The sequence below is a fragment of the Pongo pygmaeus genome, chromosome 15 (assembly GCF_028885625.2).
Source record: "Pongo pygmaeus isolate AG05252 chromosome 15, NHGRI_mPonPyg2-v2.0_pri, whole genome shotgun sequence".
NCBI lineage: Eukaryota > Metazoa > Chordata > Mammalia > Primates > Hominidae > Pongo > Pongo pygmaeus.
In genome coordinates, this window is record NC_072388.2 from 49,079,993 (window position 1) to 49,091,458 (window position 11,466).

Genomic DNA, 11,466 nt, shown 5'->3' on the forward strand with positions numbered 1-11,466 from the left:
TAGTAGCCTAAGGACACCCAGCTAGTGAACTGTGAAGTCAGTATTGGAATACAGGCGGTTTGACTCCAGAATCTTTTCTCCTAACCATTTTGCTAATACTACCTAATGCATTGGGGTGGTTGTCAGGATTATTGAGTTAATGTGTAGGACATTGAGAGCTGGCGCAAAGCACTTAAAATGATGCACAGTGTAGCACCTTCCTTCTTTTTTTTAGGCCACTGGGAACACTCATCTTGTCTATATGCTCCCTTCTCATGGTAGCTCAGCAACTTCATATGTGTGCAGCTCCAGCACCAGGAGAATGAACTCCCATGAGATTGGGCAGAACACTGAAGCCTCATCTGAGTGCAGAACCCAGGGCCAATGCTTGAAGCTTTTTTTTTTTTTTTTTGAGATGGAGTCTCGCTTTGTTGCCCAGGCTGGAGTGCAATGGTGCGATCTCGGCTGACTGCAAACTCTGCATCCCAGGTTCAAGCCATTCTCCTGCCTCAGCCTCCCGAGTAGCTGGGACTACAGGCCCCTGCCACCACACCTGGCTACTTTTTTGTATTTTTAGTAGAGATGGGGTTTCACTATGTCGGCCAGGCTGGTCTCGAGCTCCTGACCTCGTGATCCGCCTGCCTCGGCCTCCCAAAGTGCTGGGATTACAGGCATGAGCCACCGTGCCCAGTCAGCTTTTTTTTTTTTTTTTTTTTTTTTCCAATTATGTTGTAAGGAAAGGGGAATTGAGTCAATGTTATCTTAAAATGACACTCTACAGCAGCTTGAGGAAATACTTGAATTTACTGTCTCTGTTTTAAGTGGAATTGGGAAAGAAATTGATTCCAGAGTCCATACAGACAAAAGCTAGTAAATACCATTTAGGGACGCATTTCAGGCTCAGTATCCACATTATCTCTGATCTTTGTGACAATCTTATATGGATTTGTTAACTGACTGGGATTATTAACTGGCCTATTTTATGAAAGAAGAAGCTGAGGCTCTGAGAGATTGATCAATAGAGACAAAGCCACCCTGCTATCAAGGGCTGAACACAGGTTTCAAGCCCAACTCTGCCTATTTCCAAAGCCCATGCTCTTGCAGTGGTGAATGGAGTTAGAACAACTAAGAATGCCTTGAGAATGATCCTGTCCTCGGATGCCCTAGAGAGCTAACAGAGGGGCAGACCTGCTGGTCCAATCCGAATTCACAACATCCTGAAGAGAAGCCAGGTGTCAGCCGCATTCTTCTTGACCAGTCACTGCTAGAATGTTACAAAGCCAGGCATGCAAATAACTTTCCCCTTACCTGGAGATAGAAAAGAATGCTAAGTCAGCCGGGCATGGTGGTTCATGCCTGTAATCCCAGAACTTTGGGAGGCCGAGGCAGGCAGATCACATGAGGTCAGGAGTTCGAGACCAGCCTGGCCAACATGGTGAAACCCCGTCTGTATTAAAATACAAAATTAGCTAGGCATGGTGGTGCATGCCTGTAGTCCCAGCTACCCGGGAGGCTGAGGGAGGAGAATCACTGGAACCCAGGAGGCAGAGGTTGCAGTGAGCCGAGATTGTGCCACTGTACTCCAGCCTGGGTGACAGAGCGAGACTCCATCTCCAAAAAAAAAAAAAAAAAAAAGACTGCTGAATCAATATAAATACATGGGAAAATCAATTTTAAGAGGAGCCTATCATTTCTGATTTTATATATAGGCTCAGCCAATAGTAAAGTAAAATGTCTTCATTCTCTAATTAACCTTATTCTGTATGTATTTTTTCCTTTTAAATATTTATTGTACTTTTTAATTAATTAATTTATTTATTTTGAGATGGAGTCTCTCTCTGTCACCCAGGCTGGAGTGCAGTGGCTCAATCTTGGCTCACTGCAACCTCTGCCTCCCAGAGTAGCTGGGATTATAGGCATGCACCACCACGCCTGGCTAATTTTTATATTTTTAGTAGACATGGGGTTTCACCATGTTGGCAAAGCTGGTCTCAAACTCCTGACCTCAAGTGGTCCACCCACCTCAGCTTTCCATAGTGCTCAGATTACAGGCATGAGCCACTGTGCCCGGCCTTTATTGTACTTTATATATGATGAGCTAGTCCTTTTAAAGTACCTTTTCTTCTAAAATCTTTTGTTTCTGAGTCTTTTTTTCTTTTCTTTTCTTTTTTTTTTGAGACAGGGTCTCACTCTGTCACCCAGGGTGGAGTGCAGTGGTGTAAGTAGCTGGGACTACAGGCGTGTGCCACCATACCCAGCTAATTTTTGTGTTTTTTATGGAGACAAGGTTTCACCATGTTGGCCAGGCTGGTCTTGAACTCCTGACCTCAAGTGATCTACCCGCCTCGACCTCCCAACAGTGGTGGGATTACAGGTGTAAGCCACCACACCTGGCCTCTTTTCTGAGTCTTAACACTGTTTTTGCATTTCCAGGTTTTCAAAGAACCACCCAGTACTTTCATCAACAAACCAACATGCCAGGAGAGCTCAGCAATATCAACACTAAAACCCTGGAAGGTTTATGTGGCTAGCCCTGGGCTACCAGTGCGTGAGCCAATGAATATGATCCTCTCCAGGAAATAAGTCTCAAAACCTCAAGTTATACATCTATGTGCCACTTTGGACAGTTGGTTGCTAAACATACTTAATCATAAGGCCATCTATGAACATTTCTGCACTATCATGACTTTGGCATCATTATATTCTAGAGAAAAGCCCTGCAAAGGGTAAATTTTTGAGATAGAATAAATAGGAAAGAACATTAATTACTTTCTGAATTTAGCTTAAAGCTGTAACAGAATCAGCAGTTTGGAAAGCCAACTTTTCCTGCTGACATGTGTCAGACACTATGCTGGGCACTGGAGACTCAGAAGCCACTTTGTCAAGATGAAACACTGTGTTTCCTTGCAGAGCAAACTCTCCTGCCTCCCCCCAAGAGGGGTTCCTCCATGGACGAAACTAGATAGGAGGACTTGGAGGGCTGGTGTTTACATTGTACTTTTTGTTTTTCAGAACACTTCACAAGGGTCTGTGAAGGAGAGAAGGCACATCTGGCATTTGAGGAAACAGACACAGAAAATTTAAATGACTAATTCAGAGTCCAAAAGCAAATTTGTGACAACAAACAGGCCTAGAACCTGGGTCTCAATTTCAAGTTGTATTCTTCTCACACTACTGTACTGTTTTCAAATTAGGTAGCTCTAATTATGGTTAAAGAAATATAAATCTACCTTATGGGAACCCAATGTTAAAACAGACATAAAATAAAGTATGACAAAATGGGGAAGAAGAGAGGAAAGGGCAAGAAGTATGAACTATTTGCATTTAAAAATATTTCTCACTTTACATAAAATAGATTTATTTTCATACAGATTATCTTAGAAATGCATCCATTTCTTTTTTTTTCTTTGAAATACTTTCATTATATTTTCTTGTGGTAAAAAACACGTAACATTAAATGTACTACCTTTTTTTTTTTAAGACATGAAGCCTCACTGTGTTGCCCAGGCTGAAGTGCAGTGGCTATTCACAGGCATGATCATAGTTCACTACAGTATTTTTTTTTTTTTTTTTTTTTGAGACAGAGTCTCGCTCTGTTGCCCAGGCTAGAGGGCAGTGACGTGATCTCGGCTCACTGCAACCTTCACCCCCAGGGTTCAAGCGATTCTCCTGCCTCAGCCTCGTGAGTAACTGGGATTACAGGCACCCTCAACCACCGCCCAGCTAATTTTTTGTATTTTTAGTAGAGACGGGGTTTCACCATGTTGGCCAGGCTGGTCTCACACTCCTGACCTCAGGTGATCCACCTGCCTCAGCCTCTCAAAGTGCTGGGATTACAGGTGTGAGCCACTGTGCCTGGCTTACAGTCTTGAACTCCTAGGATCAAGTGATCCTCCCATCTCAGCCCCCTGAATAGTTGGGACTATAGGCACGTGCCACTGCACCAGCCTCAAAATGTACCGTCTTAACCATTTTTAAGTGTATAGTTTCATAGTTTAAGTACATTCACATTGTTGTACACAGATCTCTAGAACTTTTTCATCTCGCAAGAGTGGAACTCTATACCCACTAAACAGGAATTCCCTCTCCCCTTAGCTCTTGGTTACTCTAACCCTAACCTTCATACTTTCTGTTTCTATGATTTTCATGACTTTAGATACTTCATGTGAATGGAATCCTATGGTACTTGTCCTTTGGTGACCGGCTTAATTCTCTTAGCATAATGTCCTCAAGGTTCATTCATGTTGCAGCATGTGACAGGATTTCCTTCTTTTTAAGGCTGCTTAATATTCCATTGTGTGTAGACACTGCATTTTCTATTTTTTTTTTTTTTTTGAGATGGAGTCTCGCTCTGTCGCCCAGGCTGGAGTACAGTGGCGTGATCTCGGCTCGCTGCAAACTCTGCCCTCTGCCTCCCAGGTTCACACCATTCTCCTGCCTCAGCCTCCCGAGTAGCTGGGACTACAGGTGCCCGCCACCATGCCCGGCTAACTTCTTGTATTTTTAGTAGAGATGGGGTTTCACCGCGTTAGCCAGGATGGTCTTGATCTCCTGACCTCATGATCCGCCCGCCTCAGCCTCCCAAAGTGCTGGGATTACAGGTGTGAGCCACCGCACTCGGCCACATTTTCTTTATCCATTCATCTGTGGATGGACATTTGGGTTGCTTCCACCTCTGCAAGGTTTGGCTTTGAATTCTTCTGGGCATATACCCAGAAGTGGACTTGTTGTATGATATGGTGAACATATTTTAAATGTTCTAAGGAACTGCCATACTGTTTTCCACTGTGACTGCACCATTTCACTTTCCCACCAACAGTATACAAGGGTTCTAACTTTGCATCCTTGCCACCACTTGTTATTTTCGGTTCTCCTGATAGTGGCCATCCTGATGGATGTGAGGTGATAGTCTATTGAGGTTGTGATTTGCATTTTCCTAATGATTAGTAATGTTGAACATTTTTTCATGTGCTTATTGGCCATTCATATATCTTCTTTGGAGAAATGTCTATTCAAGTTTGTTGCCCATTTCTTCACTGGGTTATTTGGTTATGTTTTTGTTGTTATTGAGTTGTAGAAGTTCCTAATATACCCTGCACATTAATCTCTTATCAGATATATGGTTTACAATTACTTTCTCCTGTAGGCTGCCTTTTCATTCAGTTGACTGATTCCTTTGACTCACAGATGTTTTTAAGTTTGATGTCCCATTTGTCTATTTTTTCTTTCATTGCCTATGCCTTTGGTATCATATCCAAGAAATCATGGCCAAATCCAATGTCCTGAAGCTTTTCTCCTATGTTTTCTTCTGGAAGTTTAATAATTGAAGATCTTACATTAGGTCTTTGATAACTGAAGATCTTGCATTTAGGTCTTTAGATCTTACATGAAGGGCTTACATGTTGGCCATTTTGGCTTACTTTCTGTATATGATGTAAGATAATGTTCCAACTTTTGCATGTGGATATCCAGTTTTCTTAACACTAGTTGTTGAAGAGAATGTTCTTTCCCCATTTTGTAGTCTTGGCATTATTGTCAAAAATTATTTGTCCAGATGCAAGGGTTTATTTCTGGCTCTCTCTTCTGCTCGCTTGGTCTATTGATGTGGTTTGGCTCTGTGTCTCCACCCAAATCTCATCTTGAATTGTAATCCCCACATGTCGAGGGAGGGACCTGTAATCTCCACGTGTCAAGGGAGGGAGGTGATTGGGTTCATGGGGGTGATTCCCCCATGCTGTTCCTCTGATAGTGAGTTCTCACAAAATCTGATGGTTTTATAAGGGGCTCTTCCCCCTTCTCTCTCTTCTGTCTCCTGCCACCTTGTGAAGAAGGTCCCTGCTTCCCCTTTGCCTTCCACCATGATTGTGAGTTTCCTGAGGCCTCGCCAGCCATGTGGAACTGTAAGTCAATTAAATGTTCTTTGTTTATAAAGAAAGCCTATACCCAGTCTTGGGTGGTTTTTTGTTTGTTTGTTTTTGTTTTTTTTTTTTTTTGAGACGGAGTCTCGCTCACTCTGTTGCCAGGCTGGAGTGCAATGGTGCGATCTTGGCTCACTGCAACCTCTGCCTCCCGGGTTCAAGCGATTCTCCTGCCTCAGCCTCCCGAGTAGCTGGGATTACAGGCGCCCGCCACCACGCCCGGCTAATTTTTGTATTTTTAGTAGAGACGGAGTTTCACCATGTTGGCCAGCCTGGTCTTGAACTCCTGACTTTAGGTGATCCACCCACCTCAGCCTCCCAAAGTGCTGGGATTACAGGCGTGAGCCACTGTGCCCAGCCTTGGGTAGTTTATATTTAATCTCAGGTAGTATCTTTATAGCAGTGTGAGAATGAACTAATGCATCTATCTTTATGCCAGTACCACACCTTCTTAATTACTGTTCTTTGTAGTTATAAAATCAGGAAGTGTGGGGCTTCCAACTTTGTTCTTCTTTTTCAAGATTGTTTTGGCTACTTAGGGCCCCTGGAGACTCCCTGGGAATTTTAGGATGATTTTTTTTCTAAGAAATGCATCTGTTTTTTAAATGGAGTTAATACTGTAAGTCCTATCACCTTTCTCCTCCCTTTCAGAAACTCTGTGATGCTTATTCATTAGTGTCTATATAGCTAGTTGTACAAACAAAAACCTCTGGCACCCAAGATACATTTTCCATGACAACCATGGAATTTTTAGTCATGTATTGATCAAAAAAATTTACATAGTTCCATAAGATTATCTCTAAACTGCATGCATGCCAAGGATTGTGTGAAGAGCATAGTTAAAACCACATGTGAAAGTTCTATTATGGTAAATAGCTTTCACAGGAATGGCTCATTGTCAAATATTAGTGGTGAGATATTTATTGTGAGGCTTCTAAAGTGAATCCACATGTAGGTCCTTGTAAAAAATATGTATTTAAACAGTATTCCTCCAAAATAATAAAATAAATCCTTCACCTTAAACAACAACCTATTAATTTTTCTACAATATCATCTGACCTGATTTCCCCAATAAGAGTGTGAACTCTGGAGCCAGACTGTCTGGGATCAAATCCAGCTCTGCTAGTAACTATGAGAACTTGGGCAAGTTCCTTAACCTCCTGATGTTTCATATGTGTCGTCTGCAACATTGAAATGAGCTACCTTTTCACGTTGTGAGGATTGAGTGCTAAATCCATGCTAGCTTTTTTTTTTTTTTTTTTTTTTTTTTGAGATGGAGTCTTGCCCTGTTGCCCAGGCTGGAGTGCAGTGGTGCCATCTCGGCTCACTGCAACCTCCGCCTCCCAGGTTCAAGCGATTCTCCTGCCTCACCCTCCCGAGTAGCTGGGATTACAGGTATATGCCACCACGCCCAACTAATTTTTGTATCTTTAGTAGAGACGGGGTTTCACATATTGACCAGGCTGGTCTCGAACTCCTGAGCTCAGGTGATCCGCCCACCTCTGCCTCCCAAAGTGCTGGGATTACAGGCATGAGCCACCGCGCCCGGCCCCATGTTAGCTTTTATCATCATGACGATGATAATCCCTGTGTATTATTTTTTGTTCAGATGAGAAATTTATTTACTACTAAAATGTATTCCCTATTCCACTGAAAACAATTTAAATTTTAAGTTTAGGGATTCATTTCAGGCTTAGCAATCAAGGGAAACCATTTATTTAGTCATTCAGAGTCCTAATCTACACTCCCAGGGTTTCTAGTGGAGAAACCCAATGTTTCCCACTGCCAGACCAGCACTCTTGCCACCACATCGTGCATCTGCTCACAGGGGAATCTCTAGAAAGGAGACAGCACGTGGTGGAGGAGCAAGGGCCAGAGAGCCCGCCAGACCCGGGCTCATATCTGGGTTCTACCCTTTCTTGGCTGAGTAAAACCAGGAAAGTTACTTTGTGTGTTGGTCAAGAATATGTCTAAAATTTTGTTGTTTTTTAGAGATAGGATCTTGCTGTGGTTGCCCAGGCTGGAGTACAGTGACGCGATCACAGCTCACTGCTGCCTTGAATTCCTTGGGCTCAAACAATCCTCCCATCTCAGCCTCCCAAATAGCTAGTACTACATGTGTGTGCTGCCACACCTGGCTTTTAAGGTTTTTGTTTTTGTTTTTAATTAAACTTTTATTTTGAGATAATTGTAAACATCCAGTTGTAAGTAATCACACACAGAGGGCCAGGCATAGTCTCATGCCTGTAATTGCAGCATTTTGGGAGGCTGAGGCAGGCAGATCATCTGAGGTCAGGAATTTGAGACCAGCCTGGCCAACATGGTGAATGGTGAGACTCTGTCTCTACTAAAGACACAAAAATTAGTCAGGTGTGGTGACGTGCCTCTGTAGTCCCAGCTACTAGGGAGGCTGAGGCAGGAGATTGCTTGAACCTGGGAGGCAGAGGTTGCTGTGAGCTGAGATCACACCACTGCACTCCAGCCTGGGGTACAGTCAGAGACTTTGTTTCGAAAAACAAAAAACAACAACAAAAAAGGAAATCACACATAGAGATCTTGTATACTATTTACCCAGTTTCCCCTAGTAATAACATCTTGCAAGACTGGAGTACAGTATTATACCTGGATATTCACATTGATAAAGTCAAGATATAGAACCATTCCCTCACAAGCATACCACATGGTGCCCTGTCCCCCATCCCTGACCCCTGGCTATTGAAGAAGTCTTTCTGTAGGTATGTGTGTTTTTTCTCTTGGGTAAATACCAAGAATTGAAATGGCTAGATTGTATGGTGAATAGATACTTAACTTTCTAAGGTACTGCTATATGCTTTTTCAAAATTGCTGTGTCATTTAGCATTCCCATCAACAACATATGAGAGTTTCAGTTGCTCCACATCCTTGCAAGCACTTGGTACTGTCAACCTTTATTTTAAAAAAAAATATGGTAAATACACATAATATGAAATTTGCCATCTTTACCATTTTTAAGTGTATGGTTCAGTGGTATTAAATGCTTTCGCATTATTGTGCAACCAATGCTATCCATCTCCAGATCTCTTATCACCTTGCAAAACTAAGTCTCTGTACCCATTAAAGAAAATTCTCCATTCTCCTGACCCCTGGGAACCAGCATTCTATTTTCTGTGTCTATGAATTTGACTACTATAGGCACCTCTTGTAAGTAGCATCATACAGTATTTGTCCTTTTGTCACTGGCTTATTTCATTTAGCCTAATGTCCTCTAGGTCAACTGTGTTAGTCTAAGGTGTACACAGGTAGCATATGATTTCCTTATTTTTTAAGAGTGCAAAATATTCCATTGCATTTACATACAACATTTTCTTTATCCATTCATTTTCCATTGGACACTTGGGTTGCTTCCACCCAAGCTTCTACCCATTTTGATTAATGCTGCTATAAACACAAGTGTACAAATGTCTTTGCAACCCTGCTTTCAATTCTTTTGGGTATATACCTGAAGTAGGATTGCTGGATCATATGGTAATTCCATTTTTAATTTTTAAAGGAACTGCTGCTGTTTTATGCAGCAGCTGCACCATTTTGCATTCCCACCAAAAGTGTATACAAGGATTCTAATTCCCGCACATCTTCACCAACATTTGTTTTCTGTTTGTTTTGATAGTAGCCATCCTAGTGGGTGTGAATTGGTATCTCAATGTGGTTTTCATTTGTATTCTGGGATCTTAGTTGACAACTGCAGAAGTCTCTTCAGCTTGTTTAAGCAGAAAGGGATTTATTCAAGGATATTAAATAGCTTGAGGAATCTCCAGAAGGGTCAGAAAGCCAGATCTGGAGACTACACAGCTAGAAACAATAACAAAACTGTTCTGCAGGACTGCCTCAGCCAGACTTTAGAGCTGCCACTGCTGCTGCTGGCACTATACTTGGCTCTGCTAATGCTGGATGGTATACACACGACTCTGCATCATTCCTACCCACAAAGGCCAGACTCCTCTCCACCATCCAAGCCAGAACAATGGTTCAGGACAGCACGTGCTTCCTTGTGCTGCTCGCTTTCAGACTGAGACTTGCGTGCGTAAGTCTGGTTGGAGGAACCTGCACCCTAGCGCTGCTAGGTGCTGGGAAAGGGAGTTGGGCTTCTTCTTTGGAGATACGAGTCACAAGGTGGGAAATTACTCTAATATTGGAAGGGTCTTCAAAGACAAACATAAAGCATGAGAAAAATCTGCTGTATTTTTCTATTCTACTTATAAATGGGGATAATTATAGCTGCCTCACTGACTCATTTTGAAGATGAGATGAGAGCTGTCATGTAAAATGTTTAACACAGTGCCTGGCCCAGAGCAGGTGCCAATAATGTTGTTTTTCTCTTTTCTCTCAATAAAATGTAAGCATCACTTCCTGATGTGACATAGGCTATTAGTGTAGGCAGCTGTATAATACAATTTTAGGAACCTCAAGGAAGCTCTATGACCCCCCTAATACTCTATCTAACACAAAATTCCATGTTATTACTTTAGCTTCTGATCTTTAGAAGTTGCAAAGCCACAATTCACAATTCAAGATGAGATCTGGTTGGGGATACAGCCAAACCATATCAAGGTTGTGAAATCCTGGAGGAGATCTGGACTTTAAGGAATTTAAATGGACATTGTTATTCACTGTGGGTTTTCAGAAACCACAAACTGAGAAGTAATTATGGACTTGAAAGTTTGACCCAGAGTCAGTGCTCTATGTAGATCATTTACATGTCAAATGGCCAGGATGCCCTGGCACCCTGGCAGGTGCTCCATGATCAACAGAAATCTCTGGATTCTCTTGTGTCTTTTATTCATTGCAAGATAATCATGGTGAGGTAACTAATCCAGGAAGACTTAGCTTTAAGTAACATGACCAGGATAAAGTCAGATACCCAAAACCAAATGTCACATTTACAGTGTGCTAAATCTTACACTTAGCAAAATTACTGAGGAAAGAACATGTAGTTGAATATCATGATGATTTAATGAACCATTTCACTCAAATGCGGTGAGTGGTTTTGCTTTTTTTAAGCTTCACCAAGTGGTTGTTTATGGTATACAGGACATCTGGTGTTTTTAGCAGTCCAGCATCCATTTGAAGGGAGCATTTATCTGATAACCAGTTAAGCTGAATACATTTTCACATATTTATTGATTATTTGGATGCTATCTTTTGTGGACTGCCTGCTTGAAATCTTTTGCTCCTTTTCCTACCAGGTTGTCCACCTTTTTCTTATTGATTGTAGCTTTTAATGTCTTCTGAGAGATCTTTTGTGGCTATATGTAATACAAGTCTCTTTTTCCATTCTGTGGCTTGTCTTCATTTTTATAAAATGGAAGATTTTCTCTACTCATCTTGAGTACAGAATCTTAATTTTAATGATGATGCCTATTTTACCAACTTTTTTTTTTTTTTTTTTTTTTTTTGAGATGGAGTCTCACTCTTGTTGCCCAGGCTGGAGTGCAGTGGCGCGATCTTGGCTCACTGCAACCTCCGCCTCCCAGGTTCAAGCAATTCTCCTGCCTCAGCCTCCTGAATAGCTGGGATTACCGGTGCCCACCAC